Source organism: Phyllostomus hastatus, unplaced genomic scaffold (assembly GCF_019186645.2).
Source record: "Phyllostomus hastatus isolate PE091 unplaced genomic scaffold, TTU_PhHast_1.1 phas_contig_86, whole genome shotgun sequence".
Lineage (NCBI taxonomy): Eukaryota > Metazoa > Chordata > Mammalia > Chiroptera > Phyllostomidae > Phyllostomus > Phyllostomus hastatus.
In genome coordinates this window covers 78,962,361-78,984,950 of record NW_025333977.1, presented here as the reverse complement: position 1 = coordinate 78,984,950, position 22,590 = coordinate 78,962,361, and positions in this window count along the sequence as shown.

Genomic DNA, 22,590 nt, shown 5'->3' with positions numbered 1-22,590 from the left:
TGAGGCATTGTGGGGTCTATAGCAGGATCCAAGAGAAACCCTCTCATTCTGGATTGAGGAGTAAAAAAAGAAAATTTTAAAACTCAGAGAAAATATGGAAAATACTTGGTGTGTTAGTCCATTTGTCTGCTATTACAAAAATACCACAGACTGGATAGCTTCTAAACATCAGAGATCTATTTCTCACAGTTCTGGATCCTGGCAAATCTAAGATCAAGCAGATTCCGCATCTGGTGAGGGCTCTCTTTCAGGTTTCAGACTGCTGACTTCTTGGTGTGTCCTCACAGGGTGAACCTGGAATGCATCTCTCTGCGGTCCCTCATTAAAAGACACCAATCCCATTCATGATGGCTCCTCTGCCCTCAAGACCAGATCACCTCCCCAAGGCTTCACGTCCTGATACTATCACCTTGAGATTTAAGATTTCAACACATGAAATTGGGGGAAACACAAACATTTACACCATAACGCCCAGTGTTTTCTTCTCCTTTTACTCTGTTCTCTCATCCCTAGGACCAGACCATTGTGCAGGGAGGGCAGTGGCCTGCTGAGGAAGAGCAGCTTCCCTCTCCTCTTGGGTGAACAGGGACTCCATGAGGGCACTGCCAAAACCTGTCAGTGCACTTTTCTCTCTCTCTCTGGCCTCACTTCACATGGGTCAGGATGTCGTACAATTATATAAGTGGACAATTTCTGTTCAGGGGATGGGAAAGGGGAACCACAGGGATCAGAAACTACTAGAAAAATAGGAGAAAGGAGGGGAGTTTGAAGTAGTGTATTCCTGGGTTCATCCTTGATTTGCACTTATAAGAGTTTGATTCTTACTAACATACCAGTGGATTTGAGAACTAAACTAAGGTATAGACTGCTAGTGAGTAGCTAATGTGTATGAAAAATTTCAACAGTACTACAAATAGGTTTGCCAGATTTAGCAAATAGGAATAAACCATGTGAGTTTAATTTGAATTTCAGATAAACAATGAATGCATATGTTTTTTAGTATATGTATATCCTATGCAATATTTGGAATCCTGTATTTTAACTGAACTAACTTTGGAACCAGAGGCCACAGAAGATGGATTGGAACCTGTGGGATGAAACTAAACAAGCTAACTGCCTGCTAAAACTAAAGTATGAATATTCTCAGTAGGGTTTAAATATGATATAGGTTGTCATAAGGTAATATTCAAACTATTCAGAATGTACTAAAAATTATTCTGCAAAAAGAATCACAGAAAGAAATCTCAGCTCTCATGAGAAAAGATGATTAATAGATGCCAATGACAAGATAGAGATTACCTGACAAAAACTTTAAAGCAATTAGCATAAATGTTAAAGAGTAATTGCAAACACTCTTGAAACAAAAGTTAAAATTGAAAGAATAGAAAGGAATTAATAACAAAAAATGGAAATTTTGAACTGAAAAACAAATAACTTGGAACATCAGGAATGATGAAAGGGAAACAGAATCACCAAATAGTAGAAAATCTTCTCTTGAATTTAAAAAAATATATTTGTCAGCTGAAAGCAAATGGATAACATTATCTGATGGAATTTTCAATGTATATGTATGCAATATATGTTACAAGTATACCATAAAGAATGAAGAATAATGGAAGTCATATAATGGCAAGATTTAAACATTATAATTGAAATGGCAAAATATTATTTTATTTTATTTTAAAAATAGTTTATTTTATTTCTTTTTATAGAGGGGGAAGGGAGGGAGAAAGAGAGGAGGAGAAACATCAATGTGTGGTTGCCTCTCATGCATCCTCTACTGGGGACCTGGCCCACAACCCAAGCTTGTTCCCTGACTGGGAATTGAACCGGTGACCCTTTAGTTTGCAGGCCAGCACTCAATCCACTGAGCCACACCAGCCAGGGCAAAATATTATTTTAAATAAGGTATGAAAGGTTAAATATGTATTTCATAATTACTAGGATAACCACTAAATATGTACAAACAGACATAGTCAAAATCATGATAGACAAGTTAAAACAATATTAAGAATTAGTATTGAATTACTTGGACTAATTTATAAAATTACTAGTATTTTGTAAGATATTAAAAAGTTAACAGTATAGTTTTAGTTACCTCATATCATTTTTGCTATTGTTGTAAATATGTATATGTATGTTTATATAACATTGATATGGTTTTATACCACTAATCCAGGATTATAATTTTTTGCTTTTAACTATCATACGATTTTTAAACCAATTAAGAGAAGGAAAGAACATATATACAAATGTGTATACATATACACATTGTCTTTTTTATTTAATTATGAAAGATGATAAAATTGCATGGTTTGCACCAGGCCAATAGAGACAAATCAGGGAGCTTCCCAGAGGAGGTGACAAAATCAAAGAAGCATGTTCATGTGTTTGGTGAAGCTTCAATTAGTTTAGTACCATTAGAACAAACGTGGTGAGTCAGAAGCAATGGAAGTTCAAAGAAGTGGGGTGGAGAAGAACCAGGTGATGAAGGACTTTGTTGGATTTTCCTGTTTCTTTCCTTTGGTTTTTGAATCGGTCATCTATTTTTCTTGAAGAGTAATGATTGTGTCAGTTTTGCTCAGTGTTATAACCCCAACAGCACTTAACATAATGCCTGGCAATGAACATATATTGACTGAATGAATAAATGAAATCGGTGTTCTGAATGAGGATGCCTCTTCTATTCTGACCTTACATCTACCTCCTCCTCATCAGTCCACACCACTTTTTCCTTTTCTCACACTCCCTTCTTTCCCATATCCTCGGTCAAGAACTGAGTGCATCTGAAGGTCTACAGTCTTATTGCTCCTACTGGGGTAAGGAGTGGGAGGTCTCCCTGTGTGGAACAGCTTGATCTTGACAACAATGTATGTGGCTACCTTTATTAGAGATTCTGTCGGGATTTGATAACTTATTTTTGAGGTAGAGTTCATGATGATTGATACTCTCATTTTCCTATAAACTGGGTAAGCTTAAATGCTCCCCCCAGCCACACACACACACACACACGCACACACTTTATTATGACCAAGTTAAAAACAAAAAAAAAACTTTAGAACAACCGATCTAGAAGAAAAAGTCAGAAAAAGATTCAGAGAAAAAAGGAATCAGAAAGGTAATGATTTTAAACAAAGTTATAAAACAGTGCTTTTTGAAAGCTTTCTCCTAGCATGATTGAATGTGACATAAAGTTCTGGGAAACTTAAAACCTTGCACCTGTACTTAATCAGGCTGCAGCATTTTTCAGAATGCTACCTGGGTGGAGCAGAAGGCCTTACACTTTGCCAGCGCCTACTTAACTAATTATTAATGGCTGGCATTAAAAGTACTAGACTAGATTTGAAAAGTTTTAGATTAGTTTGGGATATGATTACCTCCAAACTTGAGAATATCTTGTTTAAATAGTTTCTGAATTTTGAAAATAATTGATTATTTTTTATTTATTTTTACTATGGTCATTTTATTTTCTTAGGTGAGATCTTAAGTTTAGATTTTCCTCTTGTCTTTAGTCTCAAGGACCCTATATAAGTAAGTTCTATACAACAAGGAACCCTGGTTTGAAGAATGTTATAAAGTGAGGTTATATAGTAATGTGGTCCTAGGTCATTTAGAAATTACATATCCTCGGTTGGGAATTCACCGCTCATGTTGCCATTGTACTTCCAGCACCTCCCATATAATAGCAAAACCAAAGAAAAAGGGAAACATTAAGGCAATTTTTTTTGAATTATAGGGTTAAAAATGAAGAAATGTAACAATAAAAATCTGTTCCTTTTAGTGCAGTTTATTGCAATTTTAATATTTTATGGTTACATTTTAACTTTTATCTCATAAATTAAAAATAACAGTCATGCTTAAACTGGAATATATTTTATCCACTTACAAAAATGCATTGACTAACACTAATTAAATTTGCTTAATCAAGCTTAACAATGCTACACGCTGTTACTCATCAGAAAGTAAGTACCATACACATTTACCAAAGTGCTCAAGCTAGAACACCACAAATTTTTTCGATTGGGGTATCCAAGGGTTCAGCCATCTGTTATTTACTCTAATTTTTAATAAAAAGCATTATTCATCTTTATTGCTAATCATTTGCCTTGCAAACAAAACACATTCTGTGATTATTACTATCATTTTAACTCTATGGCAGCCAAGGAGACACAAAGGAAAATGGTTTGCATTCAGTTGCATCACATTAATGTTTGCAAATGGTTTAGCTTCAGTGGCAGGGAAGACATAGGTAATATGCAGGTAATGCTATCAAATTACATACAGTAGCATTTAATCACATTGCTCTAATGCTTTCAGTACAATGAGCTTTTCCCCAGTGAAATAGGAAAATGTGATCATTCAACACCCTGAAGGACAAGACAGTGACTGCGTCATTCTGTATCATGTATTGCTTTTGTTCATAGCTAATAACATTTAGATTGTTTTAACTCCTACCCTGCAGATATACAATAAGTCATACCTGATAGAACAAAACTAAAACCTGTTTACAGAATTGCCTTCAAGCTGCACTGAGCATAAAAAAAATATGGATTGAGATAGGTGGGGTCAACTTCAGAATGGAGAGGTGAATTAACAAAGTTCTGTGTTAAAAGAAATGGTATGTTAAAGTGGGAAATTGCAGTGCAGTGTCTCCAATGATAATCTCCTGTATCTTGGTGTAAAGCAACTGACTCCAGGCTGACATTTAAGACAGTGTACAGGAAGGTTCATGATGCTGGCCAAGAAGGCTCTGATAACTGAAACTCAAGCATTTAGGAGTCAGAAAAAAAAGATAATAAAAACGCCAAACACTTAGTTGAGTGTAAACCAGACACTGTGTTAAATGTGTGATATATGTCATCTTATCTTCACTTTGACTCTTGAAGGTAGTCAGTTTCATACAAATTTTAAGATAGGGCCACAAGCTAAGATGAGTTAAATAACTCTGCACAATCACACAGAATTGAGATTTATAGCTTACAAGTCAGAGGCTAGGTTCTTTGTCACTTTGATTGATATTCAAGTGAGCTAACAAAAGAAAGCATGTCATCATTCAACATTTTCTCAGCTTATTGGAAGGAAGCAGCACGTTTTGTAGAAGATATTTAATGATTGTACTTCTGCAAAGTGCAAAATTTAAGATTAAGCTTAGTAATAAGAATTGTTTAGCAAGCATAATAGAGACTATGGCAAAGATGGCATAACCTGTACTTCTGAAAATAAATGTTGCAATAACTTTATCTCACCAAGGACATGGAACCAGTGATTCCTCAGTTTTAGAGGCAGCATTTATTCTGAATGGAATGGTTGTTCCAAACGCTCATGGGAAGGAATTAACTTTCAACCGTAAATATCTGGTCTTGGTAGTGCTGGAAGTATCCTCTATTTGTGTGGAATCATGAGATATAAAGCTTTCCCCAAAAGCATGCATGCCAGAGTGGAGAGCAAGAGACAAGCCAACAAGGAACTCAGTAGAGTAGTCCAGATGCTCCACAGTAAAAATGTATAGTATTAACCAGTACCATCACCATAGGTTTTAAGTAAATGGAAACTTCTGAATATTCCTTAGTCGTATTTGTAGAAAATTTAAAACACATGTCAGAATACGGGTATGATCATGCTCAACAGAGTCTTTAGCTGTTGGGAACTGCCCTGACTGGTATCAGGAGCTGAAACCCCCACCTAGGCTAAGGCTAAGGGAACGCCCTTGGAACAGTAAGCCAGCAAGGAGACAAAAGCTTATCTCCCTGGAAGGAATGCTGCTTCTGCTGCTTTATTCATAACTGAACCCCAAAAAGCTTGGTCGGTTAGCCAAAGACGGGTAAGATTCCCCAAGGGGGGAATGACCTAAGACAGGCACGGTCACTTTGGGAGGCCCCCCACAAGGACTTGGGGGGCTGCAGCAAGAGGGGGTGATGGACCCTTGCTCCTCGGCTTTGACATAGCCTGAGTTCTCAGCATCTGGGAGAAAACCTCCTTGTCTCTCTGTTGCCTTAGTTCCCTTGCTCCACCTAAGCCTGAAACAATGACAGGGTGGTGCAGCTCTGTGCTGAAAAGGGTGGATTCCCCGGGTGATCAGGCCTAAGAAAGAACATGTAAATTACTGTGAAACCTTTGTTTAGATTGCTCTCAGTTGAATGAGAGGGGTCCAAGGAGGAAGTTAGTTTGTTCCTCAAAGTCTTACAGCTTAATGAGTACTGTAGTTTACCTGAATTATTATGCAAAATGAGCCCAATAAAAGCAGGTATGGACTGTAAATCAGGGCGCTCCCCACTAGGGGGGGTGGCCATTTCGTCCCTACTTCCCCACAGAAACTGGTCTGTCTCTGTGCATGTTTTTTCTCGCGTGTTTTTCATCGAGCCATCCGCAGCGTTCCGTGGTCACTGCTGGCCGGGGACCCACGCATCATTTAGCATCTCATCAGACTTAAATTAAAGATACCTTCAAGTCTTATTCCACATAGAAACTACAACTGGAAACTTTGATGGTGGAACCATGTTGAATCTGGAAAGTGAAAAGCCATATAAGTTACTCTCATTTATAAATGCTTCCTTAATGAATCTCCCTTCTGTCAAATCTGTTGCAAACAATTGAACACTGCAATAGAGGGAGGAATGTGTGGAAAGGATAGACTCTTCCTTGCTTTTTCTTGAATATGTTGCCATTGGGTAAGAGATACCAAAATGCACAGTAGGTGCAGAAATCATAAAATAAAACAAGTGTCATAAAGATGTCAACTATCTCCAAACTGTACTCCGGTAACTTCCAAGTTTTGTTTTGCTTTTCAAAAAATCCCTGTCTTGATGTTTTTGTGGCTATTAGCAGGACTTACAGAATTTTTCATTTCTTAAATAGTTCAGTTTGACCTCGTGATGCCAAGTAGGTGCTTTTATTTGTATTTGTATTTTGGTTATTCTGGTCCAGGTTTATCTTTTCATTTTTCTTTCTTGGCAGAGTAGGCCATTTTTAGCACAGTAGTGCCCATGTTTAAGACCATTAATTGGCATTAATTCCTGCAGTCTGCATTGAGTCCACAGCTTAATCCTTAGGAAAAGGGAATATTCTGAAATCTGGGTTTCCCTTTCAAGTGACTGAGCATCTAGAGGACTCTAGTATTAGAGAGAACTCTGTGCTCTCTGCCTTCTTCTAGTGGGTTTGCTGGAAGCTTCCTCTGCTATGTCAAGTTGGAGTCCTGAGAAGGACTTTGGAAATCTCCTTTAGGATCAATATACCATGATGGCTAACAGTTGGGCTCTGAACTCAGCTTGTCTGCATTTGAATTCAATTTCTATCACTTCTTACTATGTCATAGTGGGAAATAATTTTTCTATGTGTCAATGTGTTAGACCACCAATAAAGACATTACTTTCTCCTCCTAGGGTTGCTGTATGCCTTCAATGAGGTAATATATACAAACCAACTAGCAAAAGTCATGTAAACATTTCATAAAAATGAAAGGGTCTGTAAGAGTTGTTAGAATTATTGTAAGATATATTGCTATATTGATATGAGGGCTAATAAGTCAAAATATATATAGAACTTAAGCCGTAATTCTAAAGATTTGATAGGATTCTTCTTGTTACATACATAATACCCTGTAGAACCAATTCCCCAATGAACTCAATATTAATTGATGCTACTTTTTGTAGGCAGCAGAGATTATTTTTCTGTATTTATTTATGGTTCATAAGACATTAATAGTAAGGAAAAGTCTTCTTGACTTTTCATGCACAGCAAATACAGATCAAATCCATTTAAGATAGGGAAAAATATTTATTTTCTCTTTAAAAGACTAGCTGCTTGAATTAAAAAGGCTAGTTCTCATAAACTATGCACACTTAAAACCATAAGGACACATAAAAATACAAACATTTTTTTTAATCCTCACTGTCAGTTTAAAAAAATGTTATTTGTGCTCAGAGAAGCAGTGTTACCAGAAGGCAATATTTATAGAAGTGGTAAGTCATCCAGCCCAGCTGTCATTAACACTTATCATATCTGTGCATTATCTTTCCTTAGAGAACCTGGAAGTGAGGAGAATGATAATTACATAAATATAATTAACTATGTTTTGAAGTGTGTATATGCTTATATGTATTTGAGCTCTTTCATGTTGTTTGACACAAATTGTGATTCAAAACTCAGACTTCTGAGGCCCCCTGTAACTGAAGGGAACTAAAATTTTGCCACCATGAAGCCACTTTTGGGATATTGCTTTTAAGCTGTTTAGTGAGAAACAAGACTCAGAAAGAATCTTTGATCCTCCCCCCATTCTTGCCCAAGAGATTCAGACAGAGAAACCTGCTTTAGAAAGGAAACCTTGACTTAATCACCTTAAGAATCTCCCTGCTAGCTTTAGTTAGGAAAACTCCAGGACTGTTAGCTAGATATACCCTGTGTCCCACTGTTTCTGAGCGAGAACTACCTGTAAATTGCCTATTCTCACTTCTGAAATCTAATAGTCCATCTCCCCATTTTCTTTTGCCCAAAACTGCCTTACATATCCAATGTTGCTTCACTCTCTTTGGCATTTTCAGGCTTATGTGAATTCCCCATGCACATGTACTAAACATTTGACTTTCTCCTGTCACTGTTTCTGTTGATTTGATCAGCCCAGCCAGAAGAACTTAGAAAGTGGGAAGAAAAGTATTGTATTTAGCCTCCACGTAATTGAGGTTGATGCGGGTTGTGCCACTGAATGAGTGACAGTGCAAATAGCATTTTATCAGAATCCACTTTTTATCAGAAGGGGACTTCTGTACATGGTCACCTTTCAGATTATGGCACACAGCAGGGTGGAGGCCATTACAAACAGGGAGCTGCGGCCAAAGCGAGAACTGCCCAGCTCTGCTTCTAGATTATGCTCGGGAGCCTTCCAACCCAGCTTTCTTTTCCTTTATTTGAAGTACACTTTATTGATTATGCTATAATAGTTGTCCCATTTTTCCCCTTTACCTCATTTTACCCAGTACCCCCATTCTCTCCAGCAATCCCTGCCTTAGTTCCAATTCAGCTTTCTATCTGCTTCCTGGAGGTTTCTGAGGCTATTCCCACACAATTTGCATCCACATTGTAGCTTATTCCTTTGATCTTGCTTTTCCTGGACTGTGATTGACACTATGTTTACCACTTTCTCTTGGTTTTAGAGGCCTTTCACACTTGATGTATTGACATTTGCTCTTTCTTCAACCCTGGGCCCCTCCGAATCACCTAACAGAAATGTGCAACATCTCTAATGACAGCAACTGCCAATATGGAAATTGAGGATTAGGATGATTTTTTGAAACTGCAGTACCATAGAGTAATTATTTGAATGAGATGAAATGAGATAATGCATACAAAACACAAAACACAAAACACAGAGCTAGGCACATGGAAAGATTTCTGCAGAGGATGTAATAGGCTTTAGAATAGTACATTTGGTTATTTTCTGTTGTAACAGCATGGTAGGTTTGTGAAACAATTATATATATTTATATACTTTATTTACATATATGCATATATGTGTGTATGTTACAGAACAGAACAAGGGGGGCGTGGGATGATATACTATTATTTAAAAGGCCCCCAGATCCGTCATGTCCGCCGCCCGAGGAAAGACGTCTCTCAATGCCAGAGATTCGTGAAAAGGAAAGGAAATGTTTATTTAATGCTATACAAACTTAAAGTAGTGACCTAATGTCTTTATCAAAAATCCCAAAGTCCCCCAAAACACCCACAAACAGACACAGTCCTTCCTTCCTTCCCCCTTTGCCCAGTCCAGAGTACCATATTTCAGGGAAGGAAAACGAAGTCCATGGCTCAGACAGTCCTCTGGTTCTTAGTCCTCCTTCTCGACTGGGAGACCTCCCTGGGTTCCCAGCACCCTCAGCTGAGTCGCCAGGATCTCTGCTAAAACCAGGTGGTGGTTCCCCCTTCTAAAGCTGCTGGGGTCCCCACTCTGTCAAAGCTGCGTGGTTCTCTCTCCTAAAGCAGCACAGTTCTCCCTCAATGGCTGAGGTCCTCCCTATTCTGCTAAAGCCACATGGTTCTCTCTCTCAGGGCTGCGGGAAGGGGAGAGTCCCCACTCTGCCAAAGCCACGTGGTTCTCCCTCTTAATGGCCGCCAAGTCTGGGTTTTAAATCCCCGCGGCCAATCTTCCTCTGCAGCCTCATTTCTGACTCCTCCCACACTCGGCTTCACATGCCAGAATTCATATCCTTCCAGCTTTACTGGGCTGCCATCATGAGTCTGGGCAGGTGTGGCCCCATGTCATGGAGCCAATCATCTCCGAGCTCCCACGCAGATGCTGTAACTCGGGGGACCTGCCCCCCCAGTTATGTCTTGGTGGGGAAGTTACTTCCATTCCCCTGGCTCAGAGATGATCACAGCTATTTAACATATCTAAGCGACCAGCCAAAGGCTATAGATATGTTAAATGACCATGCCAGAGGATAGCTGCAAGGCTGTTGCTATGCAAAACAGCTCTCAATGGCCTTGCTCCATTTGTCCCTTCCCCCAACCCACACCCTGGGTGAGGGGGGATGGAGACATCTTAAAATCTCCTGGACACCTTAAGTTCTGGACCCCATTCAAATGCCCATTTGGGGTCCCCCCTCTAGGCTGCACCCTGTAACATGTATGCTAGTGAGTTAGGTTTATCCCAACAGAAGAACTATTGCCTAATTCATTTTGAAGAATATTAAATCATGCCACAAAGTCGGCTTTATACTTTACCTTTCTATGAAGTCAGTTCTTGCTTGTCCTTATAGACTTTTACATATTTGCCCTGGCCTCATTGAAACCACATCAAAAAAGACAGTGGTATTTATTTGTCCATAGTATGGACTGAATGTGACTCACTTCCCATTTCATATGTTGAAACCCTAACCCCCAATGTGAAGGTATTAGGACATGGGCTTTTGGGAGGTAATGAGGTCATGAGGGTAGAGTTCTCATTAATGTATTTAGTGCTCTTGTAAAAGAGGCCCTAGAGCTTGTTCTCTCTCCCTCCCTCTCCCTCTTTCTCTCTCTCTCTCTCCCCTCCCCCCTTTTTCTCCTCACCTCCAGGTGAGGTTACAACTGGAAGACACCTATCTGCAAACTGGGAAGCAGGCACTCTCCAGACACTGACTGAATCTGCTAGTGCCTTCATGTTGGACTTCAAAGATTTCATAATTGTGAGAAATAAAGTTTGTTCTTTAAGTCACCTATTCTATAATATCCTGTTACAGCACCCCTGAACTGATTAGACACCTATTTTTACTGTAGAAAATGCTTCTCAAATATGGCAACATTCTTCCAAACCATTATGGCTTTCTAGACAATGTTTATATTTAATCATTTGTGAATACACAAATAAATCACATATCCTACCCCCCCTCCAAAAAAAAACCAGACTTTAATTAAAAAGATCAGTGAGGGTGGGACCTGAGTTTCTGCATTTCTAACAAACACCTCCCCTACATCCAGGAGATGCTGTTGCTGTGTGGATTAGGCATTGAGTAGCAAAATTCTACAAGATCCTTAACCAATCTAGCATATGGAAAGTGGGGCAAATGAAATACAAAATAACCCCGCTATTTTGGGAGATTAAAATATAGGCAAATGTCCTTGAGCATCTAATATTTATTTTAAGAAGTAAAAGGAGTACTTAACTGTCATCATACCAAAAATATTCTTTGTCTTATTTCTTTAGAGTACAATTTGAATACTATTGAGTAAGGGCTCTAAGGTATACTCTGAATTCAGATTAAGTCAGATGTATCTTTAATAATTATTTGAGGGCGTAGGTGATGATCAGGATTACTATTATTGTTCATATTGACTTTGGGAAGAAACAGAATGAACCTATTGAAAGGGAGCCATTCCTAGTATCACAGGAATAAGTTACATATAAATTCCAGAAATGCTAATATTAACTGACCTGGAGACTGATAAACAGTTTTTCACAGGTACTTCTAAGGAAAAGAATAAACAGGTTACACATTGGCCTTGCAAAATAACTAAAAGTGATTTCTAGCATGCTTCACTATGATGTTATATGCTTTGCCAAGCATGTCCTCTACTGACTCAAATCAAAGGAGTTTCCAAAACATACTTAATTCTGTGCTTCTGGTCCAGAAGCATCAAAAACATCTATTTAAAGTAACTGTAACCTGGAATATTAAGGTTAGGACTAACATCCAGGTTTTGCCAAGATAAACAATTCAAATACAATGATTGTTAGTGTTTTCCTCATGTGAAAAAGTAAGATGTTTTAAAGAGGTTAGACATTTCTCTATTTGTTCTAGTCATCCTTGAAAATAGAAACTCTGTTAGACCCTCTAAGTGTTTGACATTTTCTGTATATGAATAAACAAGTGGAGCAAAGGACCTACCCCTTGTTGAGATCTGAGGTAGTTTACTTATTGCACTCACCTCTTCACACTTCTGCCCCTCTTTACCCCTGGGTTTAGCAAGTGGGCTGTCCAAAACTGCAGTTATTTAGAGATTTGACAATGCAGGAGGGAAAATCTATGGCAATCACTTAGCATAAGGGCTGACTTTGCACCTCTGCTGACCACAGCAAATCTCTTCATGTGATTTTGATGCTAATGCATGTTCAGTACATGTAGAGAGAGACGAATTGTGCAAGGAAATCTGCTGGTGATGCAGAAAAATGGAGAGAGATTAAAGGACCAGCCGTATCATCTTTCTCCTTATCTCAAGGTGAAGCAGGAATGCCTCTGTCAGATGGAGATCACAGGGAGGGATGTATTTGTCTTTTGATCTCAAAGAACAAAACCAGTGTTTCTGTTTTCTGAAGCTTCTGGCACGATAAGGAAAAGCATCTAACTGTGTGTTATGAGATAAGGTTAGGCCCTGAATAGCTGATGTCCTTTTATTTCTTGCTTTCCAATTGAGAACAGCAGTTTCTTCTTGGTTGTTCTTCTCTTTAATCAATTTAATTGATTAAATTGTCATGTAACATAATGCATATAAAAAGTGGGCACTCCAAATATGTTTATTGAAGTGATATGCATTCTTTCTTAATGATTAATTGAATTCCATATCTTATTTTCAAAGTGTTTCTTTACAACTGGGGAAAGCAAATAAAAGGTTATGACTAGTATAGGGCAGTTTTACTACAAAAGATAACCATGATGGTCAGAGAAAATTTTATTATATATAATAATGCAAAGGGTCACCCTCTCTATTTCCTCATCTATGTCTTCCCAGGTCCTGCACTGACAATGATTTTTGACTGCCTTTTTTCCTGTGCACTGAAAGGGGTTCTCAGCTTTGAGATGAAAGGCTCTGTCACTCAGCAAGCTGGGGCAACCGATGAATTGGGGCGATTTGAGGAAAGAAGAGGAAGAGTACTGTTTTATCCTTTACAAAACAGGACATAAGAACTTTCCATTCAGGGCAAGAATATAAGGGAGGTGGAATGAATGTGTGTGCATTTGTTGGTCATGGCCTGGGTATTCTGTTTATTTATCCCAGTTTTCACTTTCAACTGTATTTAATATCCATTGGCTCCCCAATTTTTTAATTTCTTTTTTAGCACTGTAATTCACATCATTTTGTATCAATTTCTCCAGATGATTTGTTCCACTGGATATTTCAGAGTGACAGAATCCACTGTCCCAAAACTCTGGTTAATACTTGAAACACAAAGCAAGCAGTTTTTCAACAAAATACTATTGAAAATTTTAATTAATAAAATATATTATATAGAGAATAAACAAGTACTTAATGTTATATATAATATGTGTAAGTAATGTATATTATATATATTACTTAAAATATACCAAATGCATACAGATATTAGTAATACCTAGGGGCCTTCGATATATAAACCAGTTCATATTCAGCAACTCTTAATTTGTTTTCCTGAATAGAAAGTTCTTTCCTTTACATCTTTTATCTCTTTTGGTTTCTCAGGACTCATAAGCACGAGCTGCCTTTGGAAAAATTCTCAGCTCTGTTTGGGTCAAACCAGTTTCATTCTTTCCCACTGGATAGTATCACATGTGAGGGGCTCTGTTCATATGAGCCAGGTTTTCAGTAGTGAAGACAGATGGACATCACCCTTGCTTGGGGCTTATGGCTAGATCCTGCCTCCTTAAGCCAGATCTCTTGACATTTTGTCTTCCGGAAGCCACAACAGTGAGTAGCTGTTCCACTGAACAGAGGGTCATATGGCACAATCACTATCTCTAATGTCACTGTGTCCAGAAGGCATCACATCGGACTTTTCTTATCTCTCATTGTTCTACCTAGCTATTTTGACAGGAGAAAGAATTGCTTTCTGTATTCTCTCCAAACAACATTCTCTTTGTCTTTATGTGCATGTACTTAATGTGTTTGTAGTAAGCTATTCCATTTTTTCTCTATTGTGAGGCAGATTAATAATAAAAATTCAAATAATAAAAATTCTAATGAATACCTGGAATCATATGGGTGTGCCTTTTCTATTGACACATAAAATAGATCTATTAAATACAAAGAATTCTGCCAGGCTCCTGGAAACTGACACTCTGATTAGCACAAAGCTCTGAAGTTTAAATTTAACTCTTGTTTGTACTTTTCCTTTGTCTTCTTTCTGCACTCCCTGTCCCTACCCTTCCCTTCCCTTCCCTTCCCTTCCCTTCCCTTCCCTTCCCTTCCCTTCCCTTCCCTTCCCTTCCCTTCCCTTCCCTTCCCTTTTCCCTTCCCTTTCGTTCCCTTCCCTTCCCTACCCTTCCCTTCCCTTCCCTTTATCATTTACTACTTTCTGACACTAAGCAATGTTCATATCAATGGATTAGATTTACATTCCCTATGATTAAGCCTTTAGCAGAGTATTCATTTTCAGTCTCCCTCTATCATTGCCTGATTTTTCCTTTACAGAGAAACTGTAGAACTTGTTTCTTTACATGATGACAATTTGTGCTTGAAAATTTATAATAAGAGCTAATTAATGCAACTGATGGCTGGAGGCATCTGTGGCAATTATGCTGAACTTGGTCAATGTGGTGGCTGGTAGAATGAAGCCAGGAGGCTGTTAAAAAGAAAGAATAACAAAAAAACTTGACTCATTAAAATGTTTTCAACCATAAATTTAATAAAAAGATGTCCTAACTTCTCATTAAGCTTTGATATGCTATTCCCTCAAGCTTGAGGATTTGCTCTATTTTAAATCTCTGCTGAAACAGCTTCCGAAGGGTGTTTGATTCAGCTGGGGATGACTATGTAAAAGGGACATTTGGTCTGTACTGCTTTTAAGGTGAATTAGCCTCCTAAAGGGTCACTTTTTCTTTTCTGTGTAAAAAGAAAGAACAAAACATTTAATTGCCTGTGAATTGCTCAGACCCTCTGCAGCCTGCTTAGGTCAGTTCCACCTGTTATGGGACATAAATCTCTGCTAGATTCCAATAGAAACAGAAAGGGGTTAAAGGAAGTAAATAGAAAATCTAAACTCTGAAGTGAGCAACCTAAAAGGAAGTTCACACCATCTATTTAAAATACCACCAGGAGACTCTCCAGATGGCTCTTGTAAACTTTGCTGGAGTGCCCTAGGAATCTGCCCAGTTTGTTCCTCCCTCATACAAATGATGCCAGCCCTAAGGGAGGTCAAGTGTGCAGGGAGCTCTCTCTATTAATAATTGTTCAAGACCAGGGCTGCAGTTTATTCACTCAACGTTCTGCAATGTACAGTTTCATTCTGTTTCCTGAGATACTTGATGGAAACATCTGAGTTTTGTCTCTTTTGTCTTCTTGTCAGAGTTGGGAACATCAGTGAAGTTTTTAGTTGAAGGTGGAAGCGTCTCTTGTTGAAGAAGCAAAGTAAGATTCAATGAAATGCAAGTTGACTTTAATTGTGCCTACTTGGCAGGTATCTGGTCTTCCTAACAGCCTTGGCTCAGTGGAGCCTGTATGGAACTTTTCCGCATCCATAATAGCCACAGAGATAGAAACGACTTTGAAAGGATACTTGGCTCAGGTTCATGTGTTCAGCAAAGTCTTAACCCAACTCTGCTGGGCCCCCAAGAGCACACCCTCAAGAAGCAGCCTCTGAGGGGTGATTTTCAGTAGCAGCATGGGTAAAGGCAAAATAATAAAAAAGAAATTATATGTGTCTTTGTGGTTTTCTCCTTCCTTTCTGAGACCCCTTCCCATCATTTCATCTCTGTTCCTTCCACCCCTTAGTAATGGGCTTTTCTGAATGATCAGAGCTGGTCATTCGGCTGTTTATTCAGGCTCTCCCTCACTATTTCCTTTCCATGGGGCTCTAATTTTTTAAATGTTAGTGTGTACCTGAATCATCTGGAATAATTATTAAAGAAATTCAGAATGAGGATTACTTTGGAGGAAGAGCTCCATAGGGGGATGAGATACAGAAAAAAAATCATTGAAAAGAGGAAGAGAAAAAAAATGCACAGAGGACATATGAATGGTATGCTTTGCCAAAGAGGACACATAAAATGGTAAAGAAGCACATGAGATGCTCAGCACTGCTAGCTGTTAGAGAAGTGCAAATTAAAATCACAATGAGATTTTATGCACATCTATCAGAATGGCTAAAATGAAAAATAACACCAAATGCTGGCAAGAATAAGAAGAAACTTCATCACTCATCTGTTATTAGTGGGAATGAAATGTTATAGTCTCTCTAGATAATAGTTTGTTTCCTTCCAAACTACAAGTGGACTTATCGTGAGACCTAGCAATTGCATTTGCACACATTTATCCCAGAGAAATTAATACTTACTTTCACATAAAAACATGTACGAAATATTTCTAGTCACTTTATTCAAAATAACCCAAGCTAAAAAAGTACCCAAATGTCCCTCAATGAGTCAGTGGTTAAACAAACTAGTATATGCATATCATAAAATATGATTCAATAATAAAAATAAATTATTTATATACACCATAAGTTGGATGGACCTCAATAAAATTCTGCTAATTAGTAAAAAGTTTATTCCAAAAGAATAAATACTTTATTATTCCACTCATGAAGTAACATATTTATAGAGATGGAGAACAGACCTGTGGTTTACCAGAGTTAGGAAAGGGGGGAAGGGGATGGGAAGGACTATAAAGGAGTAACATGAAGGAGTCTTGTGATGGCAAAGTTGAGTATCTTGATTGTGGTGGAGGTAATGTATGGCTACACATGCAATAAAATTGTATACATCTGTACACACACTTACAGGCGCACACACAGTGCATGGGCAGCTGGTAAAAATGAATAAACTCTATGAATTGTACCAATACTAATTTATTGGTTTCGATATTAAACTGTAGTACTATAAATTATTAACATTGGGTTAGGCTGAAAAGGGGTACATGGGATTTCCCTGTACACGCCTTTGTAAACTTTCATGAATCTGTAAGTATTTTAAGTAAGAAAATAAATAAATTCCAGGCCTGGTCCAGGTGCAGTGGAAAGGTTTTTACAAAGGTGAGACTGTCAAGAGTAGGAATTCATGGAAGGGCCATCTTTGAATACTAATTATCAGATATCCCAGGCCCATGAGCTTAGATAATCTAATGTCCATCTCACCTGCAGACTTATAAGTTAAATGTTTACACTCAATGCTCTTGAAATTTAGTTATTGTTTGTTATCCAGCATTAATGTGGCCATAACATGGGTGAAATCTACTTTTATTTTAAAATTTATTTCTTTAATTTAATCCAATTCAATTAAATGCTCAAAGCAGATAAAAGTAATAACTTACATGTATCTGCATTTGCCATGATTCTTTCTTTTAACTTTTTTTATTGTTGTTCAAGTACAGTTGTCTCCATTTTTTCCCCCACCACTTCCTCTGACCCCAGCCATCTCCATCTCCCATCCTCAATCCTACTCTCTTTGGCTTTGTCCATGTGTCCTTTATACATGTTCCTTGACAACCCTTCCCCCTTTCCCCCCATTATCCTCTCCCACCTCCCCTCTGTTTACTGTCAGTTTGTTCTTAATTTCAATGTCTCTGGTTATATTTTGCTTGCTTGTTTGCTTATTTCACTTAGTATAATGCTCCCCAGTTCCATTCATGCTGTTGCAAAGGGTAGGAACTCCTTGTTTCTTTCTGCTGCATTGTATTCCTTCGTGTAAATGTACCACAGTTTTTTGATCCACTCATTTACTGATGGGCATTAGGTTGCCATGATTCTTGATAGTATGCCCAGAATATGGTGACACACAAAAAATATTGATTGTATCCTGAATATTGATAATTATAAGTTTAAAATTGTTTCAATAAAAATATTCCCAAATACTTTATCTCATCAGTAATGTTGAAAAACTTTAATCATGAGAAAGCAATGTTCTTGAAGCTTTGGAATACTCCATGTTCAAGATACATAATAATATAATAAATTAGTTCTGGAATTAATAACATCATTCTTTCTAACAAATTGGCATGCTTTGTGATCATTTTTCAAAAAATGAGAATATATAAACCATCATGTTTCTATTCTCTTCTGGTAGTCATGACACTTACAGGCAAATTTAATGTTCAGTTATACTAAGTTTCATCTTCCTTTTATCTGAAAACCTCTCTTCCAAATTATGTATGTATTTTTAATTAGTCAACGATTTCATTAGTAACTTAATTGTTCCCATGAGTCAATTATAAGAATGTGAGAACATACAGTTCTTTGTTTCCTAAATCTCAAATGTTCATTAAATAAGGTTTTCTGCAAAATCACTACTTCTAAGTAAATTTGATTGACTATAACAAAAACACAAGAAGGTTTACAAATCTTAAGTGCAAATTTTAGTGTATACAAAAAGAACATATCAATTAAACCATTTCTTTTATCAGGAAACAGCGTTGCTGCCACAGCAGGTACTCTCCTTGGTTCTCTGCCCAGTCATTGCTCACCTCTCTCCAAATGAAATTTCTCAAAAGTTTTCCTTAATGCTAATCCCACAAGTAGGTTTGAGTGTTTTGGAAATTTATATAAATAGAATCATACAACATGTACTCCTTTTTGCTGTCTTATTTGATCAATATCATGCTTGTAAGATTCATTCATGTGGTTGTGCATAGCTGTACATCATTTATTTTCATTATTGTATAGCATTTCTTATGTGCATAGCCATTATTTTATTTATTCATTCTACTTTGATGGCCATTTGTGATGTTGTATAATTCAGGATTACTATGAATACGTCTAATAGGAACATTCATGTGCATGCCTTTGGTAATCATATTTATGGATTTCTGTGGGACATGTACCCGGGAGTGTAGTGAGAAGGTAGGAAAGTGTATCTAGTTTGAGCACTCATGATATGTCCAAACAAATTTTCCAATTTACACTCCCAGCTTCAGCGTATGAGTTCACCACTGTTTGCCACATTGTGGCTGCCCCTTGGTATTAATTTGTTTAATTTTAGTTATTCTGGTTAATGTGAATTGCTATCCATTGGGCTTTAATTTACAATTTCCAGATGAGGCTGAAAAAATTTTATATACTTAATAGCCATTTGGACATTTTCTTTGGGAGAGTACCTGTATGGATGCTTGTTGCTCTGCCCTGACCCTCCTGAATCCCAGTTACTGTGTCTGTCCATTTCTCCCCCAGCTTTTGGGCTTTTCATAGTCATACCTGAGATTGATTCTCTTTAGAGGACTAGCCTTGGGACCCTGGTGTTTGTTTATTCAGTTTGCTGATTTAGATATAAAAAAATGTCTGTGTCTGTCAGATTTTAAAGCACTAGGTTATATTTGCCTAGTGGTAAGAGTTATGAAGTGTTTCCACTTTTTTTCAATTCTATGGAAGAGTTTTTGTAAGATTGTTTCTAGCTTATAAAAAGTCATACTGAAAAAGTGCTTTCTTTTCACGTTGAACTATAGGGGTTTTTTTTTCCATTTCTGCATACAACCAATGATTGTAATTCCTATATCAGGGTCTCTATATCCCTAAGAGGATCTCTAGAAGTTATGCAAAGACACAGTGTGAATGCATTACATACTTCAGCATATCAATTTACATAAATACTTGCAAAACTATTTATATAATAAAACAAATATAGATGTATTATGGAATAACAAGTAAAATAATGTAAATTTTTTAAGATAAAATTTGATAATTACTTTTAGCTATATCTCTAAGTTCTCTCTGCATTGTGTCTACTTTGCAATACAAAGGGTCTTTTGGGATAGAAATTTGGAGGAGCAATGAAATATTGTGTCTTCTGTATTGACAGGATGGCAACACAATAAAGTAGAAAGAATGTGTATTTTGTAATTAAAAGAGATATGAGTTCAAATCTTAGGCCTGTCTCTTTCCATCTATATTACCTTCAGCAATTTATTAAGTTTTAACAACTATAAATTTGATACAGTATATGATAATTACATTATAATACATGTACAATGACTAGACATAAATGTTATTCCTTGTTAGTTTTACTAAGGTTTGCAACAAACAGTGAACATCTAGGTATGAAGCCTGTGTCACAAATGAAAATGGTAAGGGAAGAAGGGGAAAACAGGAAAAGTAGGATCTAGAACCTCTGGTTAGGATGGAAGTCACCACGGTAGAAGTAGGGATGTTGTAAAAGTGACATGAATTGTGGGTTCAAGACTTCTTTTAGTCACTGAGAATTCTTTTATATATGTATATATGCCAGTTCTCAAATCTTAGTGGAGGTGAATGTTCTAGGCCACCTGAGTTTATCTCTTCTTGAACTTCAGTAGAACCTAGCTGTACTAAATAAGCACCTGCTTACAGAATAGTGTTTCCAAATACAATCCCTTCCTCCCGAGGAACTATAAGTTCCCCGGGAAATGCACCTCCCTTTAGCATCTAGTACAATATAGTCACAGAGAGATTCAAACTGTTTTGTTGATTATGGAATATTTGAACAATACTAAACAAATTGAAACACAATATAAAAACTTTATTCTTCTACTGTGAGTAAACATTTCCTTCATTGGTCAATAGTTTATTCAAAGAAATGTGTGGGCTTTCTAACAAAATCTGTCTGGGATATTATTTTTCCTTGTGAAAGAACTGTGCCCCTCAAGTTTGGGTGCTCATCCACAGTTTCCCTCCCTCCCCCACCAGGTATGGCAATGCCATTGCAAGGAGCTTCCATGTGGTGCAAATACATGAGAAGGTCTTGTCACCAAATATGAGGTAGAAATAGGTTATTTGGCAGCTGTTATAATAGTAGTAAGGTTTTTTTAAATGAAATTTTTCTTAGAAAGTTTCTGCTTTGTTCATTAAAAACAAAGCATTTGACTTGTTTTCCCTTCATTAGCAGAAAGTAATGTTATCAGGACACATTCTTACATTTCATGTAAGTAGGGATGGGCAATGGGTAAGCCTACTACCCTTGACAAAACATTTTCTTTTCTAGTTTGCCACAGTTCCTGAAATTCTGAAAGTCCTTTGGGATAATGATGTGTGTTTTTAAAGGTTTCCTGTTCTACTTCAATGAAGTTATGTAAATGAGAAACACATCAATATGCTAACATCTTGTTTGTTAATTTATCAATTTGAGGAGATGTTGGAAACTAGAGGTTTAGTTGGCTTAGGAATTAGAGCAATGACTCAGTAATTTTTATATAGAATTGAAGAGTTAAGGAAGGCTTCCTCTGAGAGCCAAAATCAAGGACACTGGGATCTGGATGTTTTGGGAGGTAAAGAGAGATGATGCAGACAGGAAAACATACCTACCAAAAGGAACATGAGCATAGAGCCTTAAGATTTTTTCCCATTGACCATTTTCCTCAAAGTTTAAAAATATCTTTAATTTAATAACTATGTTTATCTAAGAGCTTTTAAATGGAAAACTAGAAGAAGGAAGTCTGCACATTGCTTTAACAGCAATCACTGATTTAAATGTCTAATAGCACCAGATAGGCAGCATAAAAATGTGGATTTGACTTGGTGAGAATAATGGTGAACTATAGACCCAGTAAAATTTTTCTGTGGACCAAACTCAGCTTGTGAGCCAAACAGTTCACAGTGCCTGTTTTCAAAAATTACTTCATTTGGGAGGATACAGTTAGAATCGACACATTTTTTTAAGCCAAAGGGAAAAGTTCATAAAGCATCCTGCTATTTAAAAGTCAATATTCATAATATCTGAGTAGGAAGGAGTAAGTAGCTTCTTTTGTTGATTTACTGCCTAAGTCAATTTAAGGAACTTTTATTAGGAGTCTTCCATATAGTCAGACATCTCAAACATGGTTTTGATTAGACAACAAGATAAGAGCATATGATGGTATAATAAAGATGAGGAAATATTTTAAGGGCTGGTGTGTTTGGAAGTATTAGGTATACTCAGATTTTAGGTAAGCTTCTTGGCACCATCTGATATTTTGTGTTTCATGAGGCTGCATTTGAATCAGGTCTGGAAATACCTTCACTTTGCTTTTTTGGAGGCATATCCAACCTTGTCAGTTTCTTTTTCTTTTTATTTCCTTCAAGCAATCTGCAGCAGATATGTGGACTTCTGGGAGCTGTAAATGCTTAGCAGAATAATCCAAAGCCTAGCAGAGATTTTCAAAGGGAAATTGTTTTACTGCAAATACTTCACTCAGGTATTCTTTATGTACTTCTCTGTTTTTCCCCAAACCCCTCTGTCCATTTGTTAGGTTCCCAGAATAGAGAGACAA